Source organism: Canis lupus, chromosome 16, assembly GCF_048164855.1.
Source record: "Canis lupus baileyi chromosome 16, mCanLup2.hap1, whole genome shotgun sequence".
Taxonomy (NCBI): domain Eukaryota; kingdom Metazoa; phylum Chordata; class Mammalia; order Carnivora; family Canidae; genus Canis; species Canis lupus.
In genome coordinates this window covers 22291553-22318642 of record NC_132853.1, presented here as the reverse complement: position 1 = coordinate 22318642, position 27090 = coordinate 22291553, and the positions used below count along the sequence as shown (strand labels likewise).

The 27090-nt window shown below is 50.2% G+C and overlaps 2 long non-coding RNA genes across 2 annotated transcripts; one reads left to right on the top strand and one right to left on the bottom strand.

The window, feature by feature from the left end:
• Positions 1–689: 689 nt before the first annotated feature.
• Positions 690–3585, bottom strand: LOC140606301 (uncharacterized). Its single transcript, XR_012008650.1, has 2 exons — positions 3419–3585; positions 690–1414 (listed from the first exon to the last, which is right to left on the bottom strand). It is a non-coding gene; the product is annotated as an uncharacterized lncRNA (long non-coding RNA).
• Positions 739–25448, top strand: LOC140606300 (uncharacterized). Its single transcript, XR_012008649.1, has 3 exons — positions 739–1178; positions 21838–21923; positions 22191–25448. It is a non-coding gene; the product is annotated as an uncharacterized lncRNA (long non-coding RNA).
• The last annotated feature ends 1642 nt before the right edge of the window (positions 25449–27090 follow it).

Below are 27090 nucleotides of genomic sequence, written 5' to 3'. Positions count from 1 at the left end.
GTACATTTGCACTGCCGGGAAACCAATCTCCAGAACCATGTCATCTTCTAAAGCTGAAACTCTATATCCATTAAAAAAAAAAAAAAAAAAAAACTTTCTGGGGGCACCTGGGTGGTTGGTGATTGAGCCTTTGGCTCAGGTCATGATCCCGGGGTCCTGAGATTGAGTTCCACATCAGGCTCCCCTGCCTCTCTCTCTGCCTGTGTCTCTGCCTCTCTCTGTGTGGGTCTCTCATGAATACATAAGTATCTTTTAAAAAACAAAACAAAACAAAACAAAACAAAAAAAAAACCCTTTCTGTGTCTCCCTTGCCCCCACTCCCTGGAAACTACCATTCTACTTTGTCTTTATGAATTTGACTACCCAGGTCCTTCCTATAAGTGGAATCATACAGTACTTGTCCTTGTGGGTCTGGCTTATTTATTTAGCATCATGTCTTCATGTCATCCACGTTGTAGCATGGAGCAGAATGTCCTTCCTTTTAGGGTTGAATAATACTCTACCATCGTATGGACATACCACATTTTGTTTACTCATTCGTCTGTCAGTGGGCATTTGGGTTGCTTCGACCTCTCGGCTGTTGTCAATGCTGCCGCTGTAACATGAGAATGCAAATACCTATGCGAGTTTCTGCTTCGTCATTCTTTCGTGTCCCTACCCAGAAGTGGAATCACTGGATCAGACGGTAATTCTATTTTTAATCTTTTAATGAACCGCCATACTATTTCTGGCCATAGACTCTTAGACACAAGAGGAAGCTCAGAAACCACACACGCCTGCTTATGGACAGGGAAATGGGACCCTTCTTTCTGCTGGTGTCATGTGAATTGGTAGCCTAGTCAAGATTAGAACACGGGGTTCTCGGTGAGTGCCTCTAGTACCTTCAAAGGCAGCTCTGGGAATGCCTCACAGAGGCACAGTAATTCTGTAGACAGGGGCACAAGAGCCCAGAGACGCAGGGGCTCTTGAAGCCACATGGCCAGCTGGGTAGGTGAGTGGGCATTCTCCTGGCCGCATGTGTTCTAGCTCCCCGAGGCTCCGGGAACCTTCCCCATCCTAAGCTTTCAGGTCTGGAGGCAGAGCCCTTTCCTCCGGTCTCCAAAACCCCAGCAGGATGGAACTGGATGGTGTGGAAAGAGCACGACACGGAGAGCCTAGGCCTTGCTGTGTGATCTCAGGTGAGTCATTCTCTTTCTGAGACCTCAGGGCCTCAATTTACCCTCCTGTATGGTTGAGAAGAGGCAGCAGAACTCCTGGGACCCTTGTGGCTTTGCTCGTCCCCTTCTGAGGTAGCCTCAGTTCCTGGGGTGTGTGTTTACCCGCTCCCTCTGGTGGAGGCAGGACCAGGGTTCCCCTAGCTCCGAGGTCTTCTGCTTTACAGGTGGGTAGATGACGGCCCTGGGGACCAGGAGCACTGCAAGAAGAGTGGATGGGAATTCAGGCATCCAGGCCGCCCAGACAGGAGCACCCCACACCTTTCCTCTGTGTCCTTGCCATGACTGGAAAGGCATGGGGCACCGTAGTCCCTGCTGAGCCTGCGCCATTTGCCCCTAGGAGTCAGCGTTGCTGAGGACCCAAGGGGACAGCCACCCCCAAGGCCTTCATCCTTCAGCTCCGGGGAAGGCCCTGGGCCCTGAGGGTCAGCCCGTCACCCTGAGCTCATTAGGGAGGCATAAGGTTCAATATGAGAGTGACACCAAGAGATGGCTGGGTCTCTAATAAACGTCCCCTCCCACCCCAGCTGGCCGGCACTGTGCAAACATTAGGTGGTAGCCAATATCACTTATGTATTACTGAGCACTTAGGCAGCTGTTCTGGGTTTCTGCCCAGAGGGCCCTCCTCCCTTTTCCCATCCAGCCGGCCCCTGTCTCCTTACCCAGGCCACCTCCTCTCTGCTCTCGCCAGTTTTGTCCTGAGCTGCCCCTGCCACCTGAGGGTTGATCACAAAGTGCAAGCCCGTCACAGCCACACGGAGGCGTCATTACCCCAACATTCCAGCTCAGGAGACTGCCTCTCAGACAGTGTAAGAGACTCCCTCAAGGGCACGCAGGTGGTAAGTGGTCCAGAGCCAGGGCTGGACCCCAGGCAAGTTTGGGGAATGATCTGAGTCCTGGGGCAGCCTCCCACCTGCTTGGAGCTGTGCTGGGGAGGAAAGGGGGCATTTGGTTCTAGCAAAGTCAGTGACTAAATGAGTGATTATGCTTTAGAAGCCAGCCATGCTCATGGGCGATGGAGCCCGCAGGCCTGGTCTGGGATTCCAGGACGGACTCTCTCTGATGGCTGTGTGGCCCTGGACCAAGCGCCCAGCTTATTTGAGTGGCTGCTGCTCCATCCTTACCTGGGGAGTCAGAATCATGGGAAACATCCTGCTTGGTGAGGCTGTGAGCCCTGTGCTGTGAAGGAGAGGTTCTGTTCCCACTGGTGGTTACTGTTTTACCCTTATGGGTAGAGCACAGTACTCTCAGGAGAAGAGAGAACTGGAACCTTCTGAAGGAAGACCTGACTCCCACCCTGCCAATTCCAGGAAAGCTTAGCCTCTACCACCGCTAACCCCAGCTGGAGGGGACAGTCGGTCAGCCCTTCCCATCTACTGACCTACTGTCATTGAGGTCAGAGCCCCAGGAATCTGAGGGACCTACTGGTCTCGCCGCTAAGGCCCAGAGAGGGAAAGGGGCAGGTGGAAAATCACACAGCAATCAGTGGAGGAATGTGGTCCCTCCCAGTTCCAAGCCTCTTGCCTGTGCTGCTGGCCCGGGGCTCAGCAGAGGATCTGTAGACATCTTCTTCTTCTTCTTCTTCTTTTTTTTTTTTTTTTTTAAGATTTTATTTATTTATTTGAGAGAATGAGAGAGAGCGCGAGAGAGAGAGAGCTCGAACGCACCAGCAGTGGGGAGGGGCAGAGGAAGAAGCAGACTCCCCCTTGAGCAGGGAGCCCTACAAGGGGCTCCATTCCAGGACCCTGAGGTCATGACCTGAGTCGAAGGCAGCCGCTTAGCAAGACTGAGCCACCCGGGCGCCCCAGATCTGCAGACATCTGGACGTCCTCCCTGGGTGAACATTTACAGCAGGGGTCACCAGCAGAGTTCCTGCATGCCCTGTGATGTGGGGTGGAAAGACAGCAGGGAGGGATGGAAAAGACTCCAGAAGGCCCAGAGAGCTGGCCTTGCCAACCTGAGGGATGGAAGAAGCCCTGCCATCCACCGTGTGCACAGCAGTGGGCTTGGGGCCGGGCCAGGAATGGGGGATTCAGACTGTGGTGCAGTGATTATCCTGGCCAGCTCCTGGTTCCCATTTTCCAGTTGAGAAAACTGAGGTGCAACAAGGTTCAGTGGTCTCCCCAAGGCTGCATGGCTTTGGTTCTGCAGGGACACCAGCTTGATCAGCCTCCAGAGGCCCTGCCCTTCTCCCTGGGCCTTACCTTCCCCACCGGCTTTTGGGCTTCCGGGCAGGCCCAGCCTGGGACTCAGGTTCTGCTCGGTCTGGCTCCTGCCCCTCTCCTGGGTGGGGCGGGGCTGTACTTATCTCTCTCGCTTACCCCTTGCCCTCTGGCTCTGGTCCGAGCTCCCTGTACCGGCCCCTGGGGCTGCCCCCTGGTGAGTGATGACGTCAGACTTAGCACATTGTCATGCCATGGCCACCCCCAGGCTGCATCAGCAGCTGCCTGGCTGAATAATTCATCGAACCTTGTTTACTCTTCCTGGCTGTTAGTGGCTCTCAAAACCCCACCACAGCCTCCTCCCAGGTCCAGCTGCCCTGGCCTCCACCTCCCTCTCCAATTTGGCCACCGGAAAGCTGTTCTGGGCCTGGACCGTGTGCATTGGCCATGAATTATTCAGGCCTCATTTGGCTGGAGCCAGGGCGGATATTGGGGCCGGAGGAGAGTCTGGGCCATGCAGTTCGTCCCATTTGGGGCCACGTGGAAGGTGCACGAGGAAGACAGAGAGATCTCTGTTCCCATCTCTATCTGAGCTGAAACCCACGTTCTGTTGGATCCAGAGTCATCTGCCAGTTGTGAGCCCCAGGGAGCCGTGTGCCTCCGTGAGAGGCTCCCAAGCCCGAAGCACAGAGACACACACTTAGCTTACTATCAGGCTTCCGGCCTGAGGGTGGACTGCCAGGCCTATGTTCCAGCGAGGGGATGACACATTCTGTCCGAGGGGCCAGGGACATGGCTCAGGAGTCTGACAACCTGCGTGTAAATGCTGATCCCTCTGCCTCGCAGCTGAATAACCTTGGGCAAGTTCCTTAACCTCTCTGTGCTCATTTGTTCCATCGGTCAGGTGAGGATAAGAGTGCCTGCCACCCACAGATCGTCGTGCAGAGTGGACTAGATCATGCCTCCAACATGGCATGGAGTGTCTCACATGATCTACTTACACACCACACTGTGTTTTCACGGCTTGGTTACTTGTTTGCCTCTCCCATCATCCGAGAGCTTTCTGGAAAGAGATATGGGGTCGTATTTTTCTCAGCAAGAGAAAATAGTTCTTTTCTCCAAGAACGAGTCCTGAGGTGGCTCCTAGTAGATGCTTGGTAAATGCTTCCTGAATGAATGAATAAATGAATGAGTGAGAAATTGCTCTCCAGAGAGGCAATGGGCTGATTTATGGAGCAGTGAGTAAGCTCCTTATTGCCAGGAGTGTTCCATTGGGCCACGATTCACCAGGCATTTCATCGAGAGGATTGATGCCCTGGTTAGAAAGGTGCTTCTACAAGCTCCTCCTCCCTCATTAAGCTGCAGTGGTTCCAGGATTTAATGAACACACATGGGTTGTAGGAGTTGGTGGTGGTAGGGGGTGATGAGGACAGTGATGGTGATAAAAGGGATAAATCCTATGTCAGGTGGGGTGAGGTAGACAGAAGAAACAGCTGACCCACTGGTCCAGCCTATCATATACTGTGTTCCTCACAGGCAAGGAATGATGGCTTCTCTGGATTTTAGGCGCTAAGTACTCGGTTGAATTTTACTACATGGGTGAGTGTCCCCAGTCCTTAGACCATCAGGCCGACTCAGGACTTACCCTTTCCCAATGCAGCATACAAACTCCTTAGTCTGACCCGATCCAGCTTCTGTGGCACTGTTACTTAGTTCTTTGCCTCGGTTTCCCCAGCCATAAAAGTGGGTCCCCTGAGTCGCTGATCTAAACTGGCTCATCCTGGTCCGCCTGGGCCTGCCTGGCTGGACCCTTAGCCATCGGGCTTCTGGCAGCCACAGGCATGGGGGTAGCACACCCACGAGGTGGAGTACTGATAAACTATTTTGATATTTCTGTTGCTTTCAGAAAGACAGCTTCCAGGATTCAAGACCAGGTGGTGCTGGTCTTTTTTTGGAGGTGCTAATTAATAATTTAACTTCATATAATGATAATTTTATCTTGTTGCAGTTTGTGGATTTATGATTATCTCATCCATCCGCTGTCTGGTGCTCAGCATGGAGCGTCTCTCCCGCTGTTTACGGGAGCATGCTTCTGGGAGAAGTTCCCCACAGGGAGGGGCGCCGTGGGAGGCATCTGCATGGAAGGTCTCCCAAACCCATTTCTTCGGCCCGGCTCCTGGAGTCTGTGCGGTTGGGCAGCTTTCTGCAGTCTCTCAAGGGCTGCTTTGCCCAGGAACGGAGGATGGAGCCAGTGACCTTTCAGCTCCACTCATCTTGGTTTCTGTGGAAATGGGTACCAAGAGGGAGCCCAGAACCAGCCTATCGCAGCGGGAAGGGCTCTGAGAGAGTGTCACAGCTGGCACTACCCTGCCCTCCTCTGTTAGGGGGACTGAGGCTAGAGACAGGAGGTACTGGCCTGGGGTAATGAAGCAGCCAGTCACAGGGCCTAGAACCCCCGTCTCCCGTGCCCAGCGAAGTCATGCGCCCTTGAGCCTCTCCCTCTTCCGCGAGCTGACCCATCCTTCCTGCCCCTCCCCTGAACAGAGAGACTGGCACTTGGTTGGGGGTGGTCCAGGTGCATTTTGCATGGAGGCAAGGAGTGAGCCCTCAGGCCCCCTCCCCCCATGAGGGTTGGGGACCAGAGCACCCTGACTGCTTTTCTTGTTGGCAGGGGACAGATGGGGATAAATCCCCAAAAGAAGGATTTGCAAGCATGGTTGGGGACCCCCCCCCCAACCTGCCCCGGAACATAAACAAAACCCTTTCTTGGCCTCAGGTTCTCCTCAGCAGGTGGCATCCTACTTGTCCAGAAGTGAGTGTGGCTTAGGTTCACCTCACCTGGAAGAGACAGTGGAGCTAGGACCAGGGCTAGGAAGCAGTGAGGCTGGAGCAGGAGGCAGGGGCTGAGCTCTGGAGGACCACTGCTGATGTCATCTGCAGCCTCTGAAGGGTCTGAAGCCAGGAATGACCTGACTGCTTAGGTGAGATGCTTGGCCTCTAGGGGCTTCCGTTCATTCTCTTGTGATATAAGGGAGAGTGCTCTGGTTGGATGGCAGAGGCATGTCTGCCCAGACAGGGCGGGCTCAGCTGGGTTTCCTCTGATGCCAGACAGGGCTATGGAGTGGGATGTAACTGTTGGCCTCTTCCCCTCTGTCCACTTGGGGTCTCAGTTTCTCCTCCACCCAAAGCTGGGCTGGGCCCCAGGCCCCAGGTTGGCCTCAGCCTGCACTAATGAGATGCTAATGCTCAAGACCAGATTGGCTGTGGCATCAAAGTGTGTGGGGACCCTCCTGACAGCTTGAGAAGCCTCCAGCCACTCTGGGCAGCTTGAGCTCTAGGCCGGGATGTTTTTCCAGCAACTGTACCTGTCACTTCTCATTATAGCTGGTGCCCACTGTACCTGCCATAGGGCCGTGGGGCATAACTGGCCCTGTTCTTCCCCAGAGTCCCAGGGAGGCTGAGGCCAGAACTGATGGGATTCCTGGGGCCTCCGGAAGCTTCCTTGGTGCCAGGATCAGGTCTCGGCCATTCCAGATCCCCTTGGCTGTGGCTCAAGTGCGAGATCTCACAAAGATCTCACATGCTCAGAACGACATGATGACTTTTCTCTGTTTTGACTTCTCTGACCCGGGCCTGTGACAGTTTGCATTCAGACAAATCTCAACAATGACACAAGCCTTCTCCCCTGGATGCTTAGAATTCAAGAACTTTAGAAGGTCAGAACTGAGCAGTCCTTAATGATTAGCAAGTGCAGGGGATTTTATTTTTAGCATTTGTTTTTGGTTTGCCTTAAAAATTGTCCAAATAATGCATCTAAAAATCAAAAAAAATTTTTTTTAAATATCAAAAGGCTTATAATAAAAAAGCACAGTCTTTCCCCACCCTTCCTACTTCTACTCTTGCTTTTCACAGGGACAGCATATTTTTAGCTCTTTCAGCATTCTGTTTGCTGTGTGCCTTCGTATTTTTAAGTAATGTGAGTACAATGCTGTTTCTTGCTTTATCAGTTGTAGATACCATCTATTGATTTCCCACTATGGTAGGCAAGGATTTCGCTCTGAGACCCACCCCACTTCTGTCCCTTTCTCTTTATATAGATATACTGTACATTTTAGTCAAGTCTAGAACACTATGATGATGATGTAAATGTGGCTCACTTGAGATGCAAGCAATGGATTATGATTTTCTTTCTCATACTTTTGTTCTGTTGTGGCAAAGAAAGTTGGTGCCCTTAGGATGACCTGTCTGCGCCATCCATTTCTCTGTTTCTGTTTCAGTTAGGTAGGGGTCATGGGCTAGAGTTCTCCCTTTGAGCCAAGGCAGTGAAGAGGCTGTCTGCCTCTTCCAGCTCTGGCTTCCCTTGTGAGGAGACCCTGCAGGCTCTGGGTTCCATGGGGTCCTCCAAAGGGAGGACTGGCTGGCTCGTATGGGATCACATGTGAGTGAGAAATAAACTCTTATTGTCTACCATTGACATCTAGTATTAACCACCTGGAAAAATATACCCAGAGGTAACAAGCACCTCATATTTTCAATTATGTTGATTTTTAAATTTTTTTTTCCAAATGGCGCATCAGATCTGCCATAGCATTATTATCAGCATTTGTTCACAAACATTGCCTTATATCAACTCCTCTTTCAATCCCTCCTGTTTCCCTGGGTTCTTCCCTCCTGGAGCCCTGAATTCCTTGGACCAGTCTGACCTATTACTCTGTAGACCTGCCGCAAAGTTGTTATCCTGCGAATTTCCTCTGCCAGTCTCCTCCGCTGAATCTCCTGTCTTCCTGGATTCTGTAGTTCAGATTCACCTCCCAAATTGGCCAGAGTACATCATCTGGTAGCTTACTAAGTAAAAAAGTGTGCCAAGTGAATTTTTTGAATCCTTCCATATCTAAAAAAAAATATTTATTTTCAACTTTTTTTTTTTTTAATTTTTATTTATTTATGATAGTCACACACACACAGAGAGAGAGAGGCAGAGACACAGGCAGAGGGAGAAGCAGGCTCCATGCACCGGGAGCCCGATGTGGGATTCGATCCCAGGTATCCAGGATCGCGCCCTGGGCCAAAGGCAGGCGCCAAACCGCTGCACCACCCAGGGATCCCTATTTTCAACTTCTATATTAACTGTGTGTCTAGGTATAGAATTCTTTATGGAAAACAATTTCTCCCAAGAATTTAAAAGGTACTGCTTTACTGTTACCTAGTATGCAGTGTTGCTCTTGAGAAGCCTCACAGCCATCCTGACTCATGGTCCTTTCTATGAAACCTGTCCCCTCCTCCCCCAAAGGTCTTAGGATCATCTCTTTGTCTATAGGTTCTGACATTTTACAACAGGATGCCTTGGGGTGGATCTATGTATTGTTCTGGGTACTTGGTAGGGACTTTGATCTGGAGGTTTTTAAGTGCTGGGAAATATACTCGAATTTTTTCTTTGATAATTCCTTTCCTTCCTTTTTCTCTGTTAGCTGGGTGCCAGCTCCTGGGTGGCAACCTGTTTGAGTTAACCTTGGCTGCAATAATGTTACATAACAAACCAACCCCAAACTTGATGGCTTAAAACAAAAGAAAACAAAAGTACTTACTCTCACGGATCTATAGTGGAGCATCACGGATTTAGACTGAACTTGGTTGAGTGGCAGTGTTGCCTGGGCTCCCCATACACCTGGAAGTAGGTTACTGGGGGCTGATCTAAGATGGGGTTGGTTGGTGGAGGTTAGCTCTGCTCTACATGTGTCTCACTCTCACTGTGGGGCAGTGGGCTAGTCCAGACATGTCCTTGGCCTGGTGATGGTAAAGAAGCAAGAGCCCAATTCCATAAGAGCTTTCAAGCCTTTGGTCACACCTGTGGCCACTAATGGCCCAAAGCGAATCAGATGACAGCACCCCAAATCAAGAGATCCCTTTAGTGGAGTGAATTGCCAAATCACGTGACAAAAAGTTTGGATATTGGAATGAGCAAAGAATCAGGGCAATCAATACAATCTGCCACACTTCTTTAAATTGTATATATATTTTTTTCAGTGCATCTATGCATCTATGCCACACTGACCTACTTTCTACATTTGGTGGACACTGTCTTATAACACATGTTGTGTGTTTTATGTCACATTTTACATTTTCTTTCTTTCTTTTTAAATATTGTATTTATTTATTCACGAGAGATGCAGACAGAGAGGCAGAGACATAGGCAGAGGGAGATGCAGGCTCCCTGCAGGGAGCCGGATGAAGAACTTGATCCCAGGACCCCAGATCACATGATCACATCCTGAGCTGAAGGCAGACGTCCAACCACTGAACCACCCAGGAGTCCCTTCCTCCCTCTCTTTCTTTCTTTCTTTCTTTCTTTCTTTCTTTCTTTCTTTCTTTCTTTCTTTCTTTCATTAAAGATTTGTTTTATTTATTTGAGAGAGAAAGAAAGAGAGCACAAGCAAGGGGAGTAGCAGAGGGAGAGGGAGCAGTAGACTCTCTGCCAAGCGGGGCTCCATCCTAGGACCCTGAGATCATGACTTGAGCCAAAGGCAGATGCTTAACTGATTGAGCCATATGGCACCCCACACACATTTTTTATTTTCTAGAGCTCTTTCCTGTTCTCAAATTTTTCCTTTTTCGTAGTATTCTATTCCTATTTTATGAATGCAATATACATTCTATCTTAATTAGAATATTCTAATTAATATTCTAAATGTAAGGTTTTTACATTCAGAAAACAGTTTATAATTCTTTACATCATTTCTTTTCCCTCCTGGGTCATACACCTGCCTTTGTTCTGCTTGATTTCTATCTTAGTGATAAGAGCTCACAGCATGGTGTTCTAAAACATAGACTCGGGGGTGACCCCTTAGGCCCATAGCTCAAGTCCATGGCTTATTAACTAGATGACTATTCTTGGGCTTGGCTTCTTTTTTCCTTAGAGTCCTTATCTGTAAAATGAGAACAGAAATAGTAGCTTACCTCAAGAATTATTGGGAGCATTAGAAAAGTCACCACATTTGAAGCACCTGGAAACATCCATTCCTAGCACCCGGCAGGAAACCTTAGTTACCAGTTGTCCATGGTAGGATCTCTTCTCAAATACATGTGTGATACTGAGAAGCTGATTGGCAGTTTAGCGTTGAATTTTGTGGAAAGGTGGACTTCAGTGTGGAGTCCTGGGGTGGGGGGGAGGGGCGTAGGTTGGTCTCCTGCTCTTAAAGTTGGACATCATGTTGGCATTTTAAACTATTCTTTTGTATTCATAACACTCTTTTCCCCCAATAAAGTGGGTAGCAGTGAGAAGTTCTATGACTTATGGAGCCTTCTCAATGATTTCTGTTTAGATTTCCATGTAATCCCCCCATTTCCAGTTCCAATGGTCACTCTCACCTCTGTGTGGCTGCTACCTGAGCCCCTGGGGTTTGCTATTATTTTAAGAGGCCTGAGGAAAGAAATATGACACAGCTGTCTTTAACTAGAAGTCAAGGCTACATTTTCACACTGTTTGAGCTGCAGAAACTGTCGTTTGATGAATATTTCCATGGCAGCCCATATGTAAAACAGGGAAAAGTAGAAATGCCCTGTGGGGAGTGGGGTGAGGTCTGGAGACCCCCACTTACTCTTTCCACGCCAGCATCCCTTGGAGACATTGGATCTCCAGCACCCTCTTTGAAAACCCTGAGACACAACCATCCCTGCCCTCCTTTGATGGATGACCCATACCAGGCAAGGAGAGCAAAATGTCTGGAACTTGGCATCTGACCCCCAGTTCAATGCTCTCCCTTCCATACTTTGTTACATCTGAACAGAGAGTATGTGGTTGGTTTTCATTTCACCGCTGCAAAAAAGTTAAGGATATAATTTCAACTTCCTCCCCACAAACTCCTGCAGGGTCTAGCATCTCTGACTCTATCTCGACATTCTGTTTTCATCCCTGCCACCACTGGGGATAATGACAAGGGGCCAGGAACTGCTACCTGCCAAGGACAATAGTTCTACCTTTGATTTGTCCTAAAAGTTTCTCTTCCCATAATGCAGCCTCCATCAGACTCTGTGATCTGAGTTCCCACTTGTCCCCTTCGGGTGTCCCCGTTCCCGTCAGCAGTGTCTCTGCACCCCTAGCCCATGCTTCTGCTCATCTGAAGAGCCTCCCAGGTCATGGATTCTAATGGCCAGACACAGCTGAGAACACCTGTTTCTCTGTCTTGGGCAAAATTCTACCTTCTTTCAAATGTCAACACAAATGCCGCCTTTTTGGAGAAGTCTTGCCCTGAGAAAGTTACTGACTGATATCTTGAGATTTATTTATTCTTCTATAAAATGGGTGCTTGGAGCGTGCCTTCCTGAGTTTGGGGGAAGATCAAATATGCTCACATAGGACTAGCACAGTGCTGATCAAGCACACACACACACACACACACACACACACACACACACGGGCTCAGTTTAGCCATTTAGCTCTTATTATTGTGTGTGCATCTATTGTAAAAATGTCCCATGCTGTCTTTTGGTGTGGGTCTACTTTTCCACCAGATGGGTGGGTCTCAGCAATAACTGTGCCTTAGAATCACCTGGGGGGGGGCGCTTTTTAAAAATTGGGTTCCCTGGACCCCATTTCAGATCAATTGACTCTGAATCTCAGGAGATGGAGCCCAGGCGCCAGCATTTTAAAAGCCTCCCAGGCCTGGATACTATCAGATAACCAGGACTGAGAATGCTGAGTTGGTCCAGGAGCTGCTTGAGAGCAAAGAGCAGTCTCTGCCCATTTTAAAATTTGTGACATTGCGATTTATACTAAGAAATATATATTTGGTCTTTGTCCCATTTCTGACACAGAGATTTCCTAAAACTCTCAGAATTTCCTAAGTGATTAGAGTGAAAAGGTGTCCTTTTTATGTTAATGAGGCAACTTTTGGGAAAGCCTCTAACTCATTTTAAGGAGTGGGCTGGTTACCAGGAGAGCCAACCTTGTGATTAGAAGGTTGGAGCTTTGAGTCCCTCCCTAACTTTCGGAGAGAGGGGAGGAGAGGTGCTGGAGATTGAACACTATTGCCAATGGCCAATGATTTAACCAACCATGCTCATGTATTGGAATTTCCATAAAAACCAAAAACGTGGACTCTGAGAGCTTCCAGGTTGGTGAACATGTGGTGATCCAGGGAGAATGTTATGCTCTGAGAGCATGGAAGTTCTCCCTTTCTGTGGACCTGGTCCTGTGCATCTCTTCCATCTGGCTGTTCCAGGGTTGTATTCTGTCAAAATAAACCAGTAATCCAGCAAGCAAAATGTTTCTCTGAGATCTATGAGCTGCTCCAATGAATTAATCAAACCCAAGGAGGGGGATCCTTGGAACCTCCAATCTGTAGCTGGTCAGTTCAAAGCACAGGTGACACCTGTGGGGCAGGGGTGGGGAAGTGGAGGAGATAGTTTTGTAGGGCTAAGCCCTTCACGGGAGGGGGGGTAGGCGCTGATGCGATCTCCAGGTAAATAGTGTTAGAATTGAGTTGAGTTTAAGATACCTAGCTGGTGTTGGAAAATTGCATGATGGTTTGGGGGCAACCCCCATACATTGGTCCTGGGTGTCGAGTCGTAGTATCATACACAGCGCCTTGCATCCAGGATTCCCTAACTCTTGAATGGATGAATGAATGTTAGATGTGTTAGGAATAGAAGTCAAAGCTGGAATGAGAGGGACTTTGTGGATGAGGGTTTTGCCTTGAGGTGAATTGGGATCAGACCAGACCTGGCTGGCTGATGGGGTTCCAGCAGAGGGCACTGGGATGTCTGCTCATGCCTGAAGGGGAGGCTTTGCTCCCAGGTCTGGGGATCACTCACCTCACAAAGTGCTTTCATTAGACCTCATCCCAATCCCACAAGTAGGTGCTATTCCTTCTTAATCTTCCTATGATCCCATTGGACGGAGGAGGAAACTGTGGCCCAGAGACATGGTGACTTGACCCCACTCCCACACTTTACCACTGTCTCCCAGTCAGAGAGCTGCAGATCAGTCCAGGGACCTGTGTCTCCTGACACCTGGCCCTGTGCTTGGAGTGAGGTCAGAGCCACCCCATCTTGTCTTCTGAGAATGAGTCATGCAGCAGGGAGGCTGAGGAGTGGAGAGTCCCCTCTGAGAAGGTGGCTCCAGGACCGGGATTCCTCTTGGGGACAGACATGTGGGAGGGGGCCTGGGGAAGCTTGGGCTGTAGTAGAACTCCTCTGTGTGTGGTGTGTGTGTGTGGTGTGTGTGCCTGCTGCAGCGCTATGCATCATGTGTGCTGCCATATGGGATGCTTGTTTGTCGTTGCCGTAGTGGGTGTGTGCCGTGACTTCAGAGCACCAAGAGCTGCTCAGAGCCAGCTCCTGGCCATTGGGAGACGGACTCCCAAGCTGGGAGTTCAGGGGCTCCAGTGGCTGCTCCTCCCCAGGGAAGGCCACAGACGGGAAAGCCCTCTCGCCAAGCCAAGCCGGAGCTCCAGTGCCCTCGGGGGGGGGACCCCTTTGTCTAGGACACCACACCTTTCTTCTCCCTGGCCCCACTACCCTCACCAGAGTGGCTTCTTTCCAGAGAAGAAGTGGGCAATGTGCAAAGGCGGCTGCCTGTGGCTTTCCTTGCCTTGCCCCCACTCGCTGCCTCGCCCCTGCTGAGCCTCCTCATCTGCCAGGCTGGCTTCTGCGGGAAATTTCCCTGGGCACCTCTACTTCTGACTGCGTGTTAATTGCTTAGTCTCCAGCCTCCCCATCTAGCTCAGAACAGGGGAGAGGGTCACCTTGCCACATAACTTTACCCCTGTTTGAACAGGAGGTGGGAGGAGCCAAACGGGGTAGCAGGCTGGGGTGCTGTGTCTACCACAAAGAGGACAGTGGGTGTGAGGGGTTCCATACCCCAGTCTGGCCCTCTGCCCCCTCTTCCTTCTTCCACTCCTGGATTTACATGCACAGAGGACTCCTCTCAGGACCTGAAGGTCTTTGAAGAGACACTCCCCCCTAGTTGCCCAGACAACTGTAGGGGATGGGTCAAGCCTGTCTCAGGTGGGGGGAGAGGTCTTTTCCAGGGGATGGTGTGGAGTGAAGGGGTGGTAGCCCAGAGGGGAGCCTGCTTGGAGCTAAGGGAATGGTTTACATGGGCCAAGGCCTCTTCCTCGTTTTGCTTCTCATTAGTGACATCGAGGGTGTCTTTTCCCTTGAAAATGACTATCTCAAAAAAAAAAAAAAAAGAAAAAAAAAGAAAATGACTATCTCTCTCCCCAAACTCATAGATTTGTCCCACTCCGCATAGCCCCTGCTGCTCAGGCCTTGGATTGACAGGGAGAAAATGGCTTCTTCCCGCATCCTTGGCTGTTCTCTTATTGTGTTGAGGGTAAACTAAGGCACAAGGCAGGAAGTCTTTCTTTCCAGGGCAAATGATCTTAATTCCAGTTCTGACCCTGTGACCATCCTGCTGGGTGACCCTGGGCACATCAATCCTCCCCTCTGTGTTTTGGTTTCTTTACCAATAAAAGAGTCAAAGACGTTGCCAACATCCCATGCTCTATGACAGTCCCTACCCTAGTGGAGCCAACAACTATATAAGAAACAGTAAGGGATTTACTGTTTTACTTTACAAATAGCATAAGGATTTAAAATCCCAGATCCTGGGATGCCTGGGTGGCTCAGTGGTTGAGCACCTGCCTTCGACTCAGGGCATGATCCCAGGGTCCTGGGATCGAGTCCTTCATCCGGCTCCCTGCATGGAGCCTGCTTCTCCCTCTGTCTGTCTCTGCCCCTCTCTGTGTGTCTCTCACGAATAAATAAATTTAAAAAAATCTTTAAAAAAATCCCAGATCCAAGGTAGAAAGTTACCAGCGAAGGAAAGGAGAGTTAGCATGGTCTATGGCGGCACTGGGTGGTTGCTGCATTCACTTTTGTTGCCTCAAGGTTGGGGCTTCCCATATGAAGTCAAAGGTCAGTGTAAGTGCATGTTCTCTGGTTCCTGCCTCTGCCTTTACCCATAGCCCTCAAAGATTAGAAACCTCTGTAAATGGAGCCATTCCTGGGGGAGAACCAAGGGCTCCCTCTTAAGTCTTAAAAGTACATGAATATTGTCTTAGTAATGTGCTGTACAAATGGGAATGTTTCATTTTGATTATATTTTTACAGACATTTTCCTGGTGACTTTGTGCTATCCTTGTTGTGAGCTCCTAATCCAATCAGTACAAAGACCATAATAAAGAAAGAAAGTGACTGGGCAGGGAGTGGGTTGTGATTGGGTAGGAGAAGATTGAGAATACTGGACTCCTTGATTTAGACAAAATGGATTTGTCTTTCAATCATTTGGAGGATAATCAATCCCTCCATCACCAGATCCAACTTTGTGTACTTTGGCTTGAACTGGGAAAATCAAAGTCATGGAGTATTAAAACTTGAATTAGTACCAAATATAACAATGTCAGAAGAAGGGAGATGAGGGGACAAATTGCACTTGTGCTTGCTATCTGCAGTATGAACCTAAAGTCCTTTGCTTGGCTTTAAAGGCCATCACCTTGTCTTTTCCTCTACCTTCCCCTTCCCTCTGACACCCACCTGCACCCCACACTCTAGTTCTAGGCTGTGTGTCTTACACTTCCAAACACAGTTCATACCTCAGTGCCTTTGCATTTGTTGTGGTCCTCTCCCCGGAATGCCCTCCCAGTCACTTACTTGGAAAATTCCTCCTCCTTGTGATCATGCCTCAGGTGTCTCCTAGTCTGTCAGCACCTGTCTAGGCCTCTCCCTTATTCCCTGTGGGGTTTCTTTTTCGTCACTACTGTCTTTTGTACAAATTTGCCTCATGGTCCTTATCATACAAAATGACAGTTGTCTCTGTGCAGATCTCTCCTACTAGGCTATAGAATCTTTGAGGGAAGTGATGGTGTCTTATTCCTTTCTCTGTACTGAGCATGAGGCCTAGCTACAGCAGGGCCTTAGTATACATTTAGATAATAAATTGAGTGAATGAATGTGTGAATGAATGAATGAATGAATGAATGAATTGGAGAGCATCTGAAGGGGCACCTAGCATAATCTCCTCCTCAAAACTAGAAATCCTTCAATAATAAGACTCAACAAACTGCGCTCTGTGGACTGAAACTTACCAGATGCCTTTTTGTGTGAATAAAGTTTTATTGGAATACAATTATGTCCATTTGTAGACGTATTCCTCATGGCCATTTTTGCACTACAGCAGCAGAGTTGAGTAGTTGGGATCGTATCTTCCTCAAAGATCTGGAACTTTACAGAAAAGTTTGCCTACCCCCAGTCTATAGCATTGGCTCTTAATCTTTTTTTGGACTAGAGATACCTTTGGGAATCTGATAAAAAGCTTTGAATCCATGCACATATACAGAACATTTTGCATTCGGTTTCATGAGGACTGGTGCCCCCTTGAATCCCAGCCATCAATCCCTTCGGGATTCATGGACACAAGGTTAAAATTCTGTTGCTAGTGAGGCTGGAGCTAAGAAGGTGATGGAAAACATGGTACAAGGTACCTTTTAGGAGTAAAAGTCAAATCCCTCAAAAATCAAAACAAAACAATTGCACTGCCCTAGAGCATCCCTGACATATAGTTGGCCATCTAGTGTATAGTATCTTCAGTCCCATGAAACTCACAACTGTGCATTATATTGTGCTATTGCAAGAACACAGTTTGTGATGAAAGCTCATCTTCACACTCAGCTGAGCTCTTGTAACCAGAACCCACTGGTCCTCCTGGGTCTTGAGATCATGGTCCAATGGGCTAAAGCTCATTTTCTCAGCCGATGAGGAAAGGAAAGAGGAACCAGAAGGCAGAGGAGAGCCTTCCTTCCGTGATCTTCCCAAGGAGAGGCATTGCAAGGAGGGGCAGGGAAGAGGAGCCAGAACTATTACAATTGATCAAATGCAGTCTTGCTTCCTTAAAAACAAGGGGTAGCGGGGAGAATGTGTATGTCTGGGAGTTAATGAAGTCGTGAGCAATAGGAGTTAGGCCTCTGGGAAGCAAATTGAGGGCCAAATGAGCTCATTTTTTAGCAGAATTATTAAATTAGTAGTTGAAAGAAACACATTAGACATTATGAATCTTGCTTTTAGCAGAGCCCCTGATAGAGGGTTGCACAGATGCTTGCTGAATTCATTCCACCCAGGATTGGAAGGGGGCTGGCATCGCTGGGCTCCCCAGTGGGAGGGCTTGGATGGGGGTGATGTTTAATGAGCTTCTGGGTGAGGCACTATCTTGGGGGCTTTAGGTCTACTACTCCATTCAATCCCCATAGCACTCAGCAAGGAAGGAGTGACTTTCCTCATTTCAGAAGGAAGAGGAGCTCAGAGGGGTGTGGCTCTCTGCCTCAGCTCATATAGAATCAGCAGCTGAACATGTGGTTGAGTCCTGGTCTACCTTAGTCCAAACCCAGAGCTTTTGTCCCTGGGGGTAAGAGACACCTCCCTGCCAGGAGTTCTTGGGTGCCTTGGGAATGGAGCAAAGAACCATGGAAATAAGTCAGGTGGGAGGGTTCAGACAAGAGCCAGCAGGGAGGGCTGAGAGCCTCAGGTAGTGCTGAGTCATAGGTAGGGGGGAAGACTGGCCCTGGTAGCAGGGCTAATTTCATCCACTGGATTTAGAAAGGTATGGCAAATGGATAGGCATTCAGGGAAGGGCAAGGGCATGGAATCCATGTTGTGGAGAATGGTTGAGTGAACAAACAGGGCTGTGCCATTTGCTTGTGATATTCAGGCCAGTCTTGGAAGACGTTGGAGATTGCTGTGGCCTCTGAGGGTTGAGCTGGGTCAGTGATGTATCATAGGAGTCAAGGAGAACTTGTAAAGAATGAGCTCCCCAACCTTGGAGACATTCCAGGGGCTGGCATAGCATGGGAGGAGGGCATGACTCCGGGTAAGACAAGAGATCGGCTAAAGTCTCTCTAAACGCTACAATTCTCTATCTGCTGAAGTCAAGCATGAGGAAGGATATTCCTTTTTTTTCTTTAATTTCATTTATTTATTCATGAGAGATACAGAGAGAGAGAGAGAGGCAGAGACACAGGCAGAGGGAGAAGCAGGCTCCATGCAGGGAGCCCGATGTGGGACTCGATCCCAGGACTCCAGGACCACAACCTGGGCCGAAGCCGGTGCTAAACCGCTGAGCCACCCAGGCTGCCTGAGGAAGGATATTCCAAGATCAAAGTTCCCCAGAGATTCCTGAAAGATTTGAGGAGTGTAGTAGGACAATCTGTATTTGTCTCTGAGATCTGCTAGTGACCAACCCTGTGCTTGCACACAGAAGGGAAGGACTTAGTGACCCCACAGGCTCTCTTTAGTCTGGGGATTGCTCCCAGGCAGTGGGGTGACTGATAGGCCTTCCCAAATCCTTCCAGCATGAGGGGGAGGAGGCCTTTCACTTCCAGGGAACCTTCTCTAACAGAGAGAGCCAGACCCATCAAAAATAAGAGAGAAGAAGGAAGCCAAGGCAGGAAGAGATGAGAGGGTGCAGTAGTCTAACTCACCTGCCCTACATACCCTTCCAGAGGTCCTAGTGTGTACCAGAATCTCAGACAGACAGGAAATGAGCTGTGGGGAGCCTACTGTGCAGTGGGCAAGGCGAGGCACGTCCCCAGTCTCTCTCATGCAAACTGGACACAGCCAAATGCCCCAAAAGAGGACAGAAAAGGAGATGGGTTTGCTCAGAGCCAGTAACCTCCTCTATCTGGGACATCTCTGAAGGTGATAGTGAAGTAGTGATCTTGGTAACACGGAGGAGGATTGGATTGGTCTGGAGGAGAAACACTGCAGGGATGGTGAGAGGATGGGAGGATGGAGGAATGGGAGAGACAGCCAGATAGATGGAAGAACCCAATTTTCCAGGGCTTTGAATGCCAGGTCTGAGTTCTTAATGAATGCTGGAGGCAACGAGGTGCCATTGAAACTTCCATGTAGGAGAGGGTCAGGATCAGAATCATGTGGCTCCTGGGTGAAGGCCGAGACTGGAGGCCAGGAGGTCAGGGAGGCAGTTAGTGCAGAATCCAGAGATATGGGCAGCCTCAGGTTGGTTGCTAAGAGGAGCTAGTGAAGAGCAAATGTTCTCAGCATGTGTGCCTGTGTAAGCACATCTCCAGGTGAATGTTTACTTCTCTGAGTGTACACATTTGGGAGCCAACATGCTTCTGTGTGTCTGTTTACCAGCATGGCTCAGGGTGTGTGATTTTATCTTGCTGTGGGGGAATATGCATACCTGTCCTAGGGATCATGACACTTTGATTCTGCCTATGAATATGTGTGTGTGCACATGTGTGGGTTTGTGCATGGACCCATGCACATGCACACCATGCTCAGGCCCCCACCCACTTTTTTTTTTTTTTAAGTTTTTATTCATCCATTCATGAAAGACACACACACACGCACACACACACGCACACACACACACACACAGAGGCAGAGACACAGGCAGAGGGAGAAGCAGGCTCCATACAGGGAACCCAATGTGGGACTAGATCCCTGGTCTCCAGGATCACACCCAGGGCCGAAGGCAGGCGCCAAACCCCAACCACAGGTGCCCCCCCATCCACCTTAATTCCATCTTTTGCCACCACCGTTCTAGAGACATGGACACTCCACATAGTGTACCATGGGATGGGCTGCGTCCATCACCTTTGGGCTTCTCCATCCCCAGCTGTAGCCATTACCATCACCCACTCCTGCCCTTGCGCTCTTAGGTCACCTGGTAATTGCTTTGACCTGCAGGACTAGTGCAAGTCCTTCCTGTTTCCATAGCAGAGGGCTAGGAGGATGCTGTGCATGAGGCCTCTGTTACTAGTTGCAGGACAGAAGAGGACCCCACTCTATAATGCCAAGGCTGGCCCTACACCATTCCAGACAAGATCCCTCAAATGCTCTGACCTGGGGCAAAGCTTCATTGATCCTGCTGTCCTTGAGACCTGAGCCAAGAGGCGTGCCCCGATCTGCTCTGCAGGTAGCCTGCAGAGGGCGTGAGAGGCTTCACTCAGGCTGCAGAGTCCCAATCACCCCTGTTCTTGACCTATGCGGTAACCTTGGGTTGGACCTCTTTTTAGCCTCAGTTTTCCCGGAGAGAATGGGCCCAGGCTGTCTAACCTGGAGCCCCATCTTGGGTTTGGGGTGAAGGTAACTGGGTTGTTATCTGCTATGCTGAAGTGCGTGGGACTTTTGGGGCTGGTCTTGGTTGGTGAATTCCTTTATCCTAAAAGAGGCATGCTGATTAATGTTTAACGCCTGGCTGTCTTCCTGCAAGAAAAAAGTCCTGATCTGCAAAGCCTGCCAATTTCTCCGGTGTAAAGACTCCTGTGACTGATTTCAGTTCACTAGCATGAAGCTACCAAACATGGAGAGAGAGGTGCGCACAATTGGTTCTTGTGAGCTAGTAGGAGTGGCTCCAGCACATCCCTGCTTTTATCCTAAACAACCAACAGCAGCCCAGTCAGAAGAGGAATTTTTTTTTTTTTAAGGATTTTATTTATTTACTCATGAGAGACAGAAAGAGAAAGGCAGAGACATAGGCAGAGGGAGAAGCCGGCTCCCTGCGGGGAGCCCAGTTCAGGACTCAATCTTGGGACCCCGGGATCATGACCTGAGCCAAAGGCAGATGATCAACCACTGACCCACCCAGGCATCCCCAGAGGAGGAATCTAAATCAAAGTCAGACAAGAAGCAAAAGGTCCAGCTTGAGTGCCAAGCACTGGGGCTGAGCGACAGATGAGGCTATAAAGTGAAAAAAGAGCCAGGAAGTTAGGCACTTGGAGGATGAGAAACAGGTTGGGAAGCGTGACGTGTAAGTGGGGCCAGGTCAGGCGGTTCAGGACGGAACTGCGTTATGCTGGGTGATGCATGGACAGCCCAACACGGCCGGAATACATTATCGCCTCCTGCTGTTCCCAGCCTGGGAGGGGGAGGAGGGTGTACGTGATGATGAGGGAGCTGGGCAAATAGACAGGTGTTCCCTGAGCACCAGGGATGACGTCTGAGCAGGCTGAGCCAGAGAAGGGCAAATCCAATTCTGTAATTGTTAGGGCATCAATTCTGGTGACGGTCCCATGAGGGTGATGCCAAGGGCCCGGGGAGGGGGGATGCCCTGGCTGACATCATCTGCTATTTCTGGGCCGATTCACAGCCTCCTCCAGTGGGAACTTCCTTCAGGACATAAATCACCCGCATCTTCTCATGGCTGCCTCATCCTCCTGAGAAAACAGGGAATCCATGCACATAGGCGTCCCCTGGAGATGGCACAGAGCTTGGAGGGAATACTGTGATCCTGAGGTCACATGGATCTAACCTCTGCCCCTTCTTAGCAGAAGGGCTTTCGTCAAGTCGTTTCACTTCCCTGACATTCCAGCGCCTCAAATGAATAATAATACCTGTGAGGGACAGAAGTGCCACTACTGTGAAACGGTCTATGTGAAGGGTCTGGATCATTGCAGCTACTCAGTGAACATCAAATCTCATCTCCTTTGTTTCCCCTTTTTTAGAGAATATACTCCCAGTGGCCAATCTGTAGAAACTTCCAGAAGGCGATTGATGTAGATTCTTTTCTGGTCCCTTGTCTTGCTCTGTGGTGAGTGACTCATGGGTGGTGGGAGGCTGCCTTTGGGAGGGTGGAGAGGGTAGTGGGATGACGAGGACTGAGGCATCCACCTGGGTGGGGAGTCTGGCTCTGCTGGGGTTCGAGGGAAGCATGTTTTCTCCCCACAGTGTTCAGACTTCTCCTTAGTAACTTCTCTGTCAAGCAAGCCTCAGGGGCCAGGAGAGCAACCTGGGACCTCAGTAGCACAAGGCTCATTTCTCAAGCAGAAGTACCTACCTGCTTGTCTTACCTGTCCAGGTGTCTGCTTGACTCCTGCTCAGTGCCTCGTTCTCTGTCCTTCTGGCCTGGTTGTCTGCTCGCTGGTCCTCAGGAAAGATCGTTAGACTTGTTCCTGCCTGCTGCACTCAACGTCTGCAGAAGGCCGCCTGACTTCCTGTCCGTCCATCATCTGCCTGTAGCCTGCCTTCCCATCGCTCTGATTGCAGCTGACTCTCTTGCACCTGGGCTCTACGTTATGAGGTCTGAGTGACAAGAGAGGTGATAAATGAGAGTGAGCAAGTGACAGACGGGAGCACACATATGGGGGATGGAACATGTGCATGCACAGAGGAGTGACAGTTGGGTTGTCCTCTTTGAGACAGGGTCACTGAAGGTCTCCCCAGCCCCAGAGGGGTGCCCAGAACACCATCCATCTCACCTCAAAGCACCGTCTGTCTGCCTCCCTGACCGCAGACAGAGGTGTCCCCTGCGGAGGCTTCAGGAGGAGGGAGGAGGGGAGGGACAGTACCCATGGCAACCAATGGAGAGGCACATTTCAGCTCAAGAAGAGTGCTTGCAACAATGGAGCTGTCCAACAAACAAAATGGGCTGTTAGTGAGGTAGTGATCTCCCTGTTATTGGAGTCATTCAATCATGGACTGGCCACCCTCCTGTCAGGGCTGCTACGGTGGGGATTCCCGAGTAAGGAATGGATTAGGACTGGGGGGTGGAGACAGGCCGACACTTAAGATGCTGACTGGTAGCCCCCATCCCTGTAAAGCACTTTCCACAGTGCCTGGTGCTCAGGAGGCAATCGCGACCAGGACCGCTGCTTGAAGGAGCTCGGGTGAAGTGACCTCGGCCCAGTCCTGCAGCCTTTGAGCTCGAGAAAGATGAAAGGCCAATTAGTGGCAACAGGTTATGAATAAACAGGAGCTGGGAACTCTGGATAATAAAGAACTTCCCAGAATAGGAATGTCTCCATCTCCCTCACACTGATTTGCATGGCTCCTGTAGGCTTCCCTCCCCTCTCCTAACTCAATTTCAATTTCAATTTCAATGTCAATAACTTCCTTGGCACGACAAGCAGTCAGGGGCTGCCAAAGTGAATTGGAACATTGAGTTTCAGAGTCTCGGACCAGCTCGTCCAGCCAGTGTGGCCGTCCCTTCCTAGGCCTTCCAGGCCCTTCCTGTGTTCATGCCTCATCCTCTGTGCCCTTTGGGGATACTTTTTTTTTTTACCCTCCCCAGCTGTCTGTAAGGTTCTTTGGAAAAAGATGCACTCCCTTGTTTGATCAGGATATTCAAATGGCGGTAGCCCATGGGACGTCATGTGTCCACGCAATGTGCCGGGGACAGAAGGCTTAGCCCCTCTCTCCTGAGACCCCAGCCAAGGGGGGAAGCAGATGAGAAGCAACAGTTCCCATAATGTGGCAGGTGTGTTGATGGAAGGGAGCAGGGGGCTCTGGGACACAGAATAGGGGCCTTGGAGCCAGGGTGGAGCCGAGGAAGGTAAGGGAGTGGGGCAACTTTCTGGAAGAGGCAGAAAGAGAGGGACTTCTGAAGGACCCTTGGATGGCAGGCCACCGGGTTCTTTCCCTCATGGGTCAGCGATGGCTGGAATGTCACCATTATCGCAGCCCCCTGTACATAAACCATAACAACTATTGGCCCCACATGGTGTTGGCAGTGGTCAGCTCCTCCGGAACGGGAGGGTGTGGCCCAGAGGAGCAAGAAGAGAGTAAAAGGGAACCAGGTAGGTAATGCACGAGGGCGGTGGGATCTGAAGTGCTGGAGGGGCTATGGCGGTGCATGGTGGCCGAGGCCCCCGGCGTGTCAGTCGGTGGGCTGCAGCAGTGGTGTGGCGCATCAGGGAGCACGCACTTGGACTTGGTGCCTTTATAGAGGGTGAGGACCCAGAGGCAGTGGAACGAGGTACTGGTTGGCCAGGAGGCAACAGGGGCACCCTCTGGAGTCTTGGGCTCAGAGCTGGACAGAGGGGCTGAGGCAGGAACAGTCCTGGAGTGTGAAGATGACAGGTGGTGGGGCAGGCGATGCTGGCTCTGCCAGCTTGACATCCCTGCCCAGCGCCAACTGGGGGTTAGATGACTGACCATGGGGAGCCACAGACAGGGGCTGGAGCTGGTTTGCCAGGAGGCCACCATGAGTAGGACCTTGACCCCTCTCTTCCTCCTCTCCTCTCCCCAACTGGACTGCGGAGAATTCTGATGAAACACAGCTCCCCGCCACACCACTACCAAGAGTAGGGCCTGCTAAGGCAAAGCGCCTCTGCCGTCGAGACGACGTGGGCGCTGCCCCCAGCTATCTTTCCATAGCCTTCGGCCAGCAGAGAAGAGCCCCCAGGATAGTCAGCCCTGAATAAGACCGACTAATGCTCACAGGCCAAGGGGGTCTGCTTGCGAGTCTGGTGGGTTTCCCATGGGATTGTGCTGACCCAGGAGAAGCAAACTCCTCGCCAGAAGTGCCTCCAAACTCTGGGTTCCTGGGGACCCCTCTACCACTGCGTTGTGAACATTTGCAGAGGCTGCAACCATCCTGCAACCATCCTTGGGGCCCCTCTTGGGCCTTCTCCCTTGTCCATCTTCAGGGATTTGGGAGAGGCAGTCGGGGAGGGGAGGCTGGAAAGGCGGTGGGCCACGATGGAATGAGGTCACTGAGGATGCAGTTCCAGTTCTGCTGCTGGGGACCTCTAGGCAAATCCTTCCATTTTCAGGACCTCAATCAACTCCTCAGGAAGGTGAGGGGAAGGGACCAGGTCAGGGGGTTTACAAAGAAGGTTTCTCAAAAGACTCTTGTAAGCTGTGCCCAGGGAAGAAGTTTGGGAAAATGGACTCTCCATCCTCCAACTTAATTAAAGCCTCCAAAAACTGTTCTGTTTTCCAGTTGAATGTAGGTGGTTTCCCAGCCCTTGGCTCCCCTTGTCCTCAGCCCATAAAATTCCCCAGTGCCTTCTCCCAAGAAGACAGTGGGCAGGGAGTGCTTCCGAATGGGGCTGGTAGAGCTCTGGAACTTTGTTTGGTCAGGTGTTTCCTGTACATCCTCGGCAGCCCGGGGCTTCTCAAACCGCCCATTTTCATCCCAAGGAAGGAAGAGCCCCTGCAACAGAGTTTGGAAAATAGTAGACTACATGTTCGTCTGCAAGATTCTCTCCACCTTTGCAAGTCTAGGTGTCTAAAGAACACAGAACTTCTTTTCTCTAATGTAGGGAGGAGGGAGAGAAAGTGGCATTCTGAAGCTCTTCCTTTTCTTTCTTTCTTTCTTTTTTTAAAAAAATTTATTCATGAGAGATACACACACACACACGGAGGGGGAGGGGGGGGAGAGGCAGAGACGCAGGCAGAGGGAGAAGCAGGCTCCATGCAGGGAGCCTGATGTGGGACCCGATCCCAGGTCTCCAGGATCACACCCTGGGCCAAAGGCAGCGCTAGACCACTGAGCCACTCATGCACTCCTTGAAGCTTTTCCTATGTGCCCCATGCCGTGTCACCTTTTTGATCGCAAAGCTGCACTGTGGTGTAGGTATGAATTCCCCCACTGGCTGATGAGGACAGTGAGGTATGGACCAGCTCAAGGGATCTGTGGAGACTTCCCTCTGGCCCACTTCATGCAGGTGAGGAAGGTGAGGTAGCTCTGCTTCAAGGTGTGACACGGAGGTCAAAGCTCCCTTTCCAGTAGTCTCAGACTATCTGCCTCTACTAATTCCCCTGACCGGGGCACTCCCTGCCCACCCTTCCCTTGAGAAAGACATTGGAGAACATTATGGGGTGAGGACCAGGGGAGCCAAGGGCTGGGGAAACCATCTACATATAACTGGAAAAACTAACCCCTGAGAGTTCGGATTCACATAGGGCTGACCTTGTGCAGAAGTATGGAGCTGGCTGTGTGGGTCTGTTGGTCGAGTGCGAAGGAGCTAGCCAGATTAGGGTTCAAATCCTGCCACAAGGAAACTCTCTTAATTAACCCAACTTAAATGATGTCTAGATAAACTGCCCTTTCTATTCCCTCTGTAAATCCTGCCAGTAGCAGCCTGCACACTGGAAACTACCTGGCAGGTAGACGATTCCTTTCTCATCTGCCCATGTTATGTGTGTTCCCAAACCTGTTTATGTCAGTTGTGCAGATAATTTAACCAAGCATGAATAAGCCAATTAAATATGAGTGCAGAAAAGAGTTACATTTCTGTGGTAATTAATTGACGGTTTGGGGCAGGTTGCTAAAAAGTTGCTGTTGAATTTGGTGTGGGCAGGACTCTAAAAGATCTGAAGAAAAAGAAACCTCATACAAGGAGGTTTGTGTACATTGATTGCCTTGCAAGGAATGAAAACCAGAAATCTCTTAGGGGACATTCATGTGGTCTCCATTACGTGTGATCTCGAGAAGCCAATTCACCTTTCTGAACTTCATTTTTCTTGGCTTTAAAATAAGTATAATAGTTCCTGCCTTGAAGAGTGTTATGAGGAGCAAAGGAGCCACATGAGGTCCCTTTCCTATCTTTTGTTCGCTTCTGGATGATCCCCTGGACTTCTTCCTGTCATGACTGCTTTCCCCCATCGAGTGTTTCCGGGGACTTCATCTAAGTTTGCAGTTGAGCTAAATGGATTCTGATTAGAGTTTAAGGCATGGACCTTCTCGAAGAGTGACATCGTTAATGAGGGAAAGCCCTTTCGAAGAATGTGTGGGGTGATGCCCAGCGTGGTGACAGTCTGAGCTGGAGACCCTCCATGGTGCTCCGCTGGTCACAGTTCCCGTGAGCCAGGGAAGGGTGTGTTTATTCTTGTTGAGGTGTCACCTGGCCGCCCTTATACTCTCGCTGTGAAGCGCCGGTTTCTCCAACTGATCCACCTGGACCAACTCAGCTTCTTTCTGGAGCAGGAGAGTCAGGAGATAAGGAAGGAAGTTGAGGCTGGACAAGGGAGTT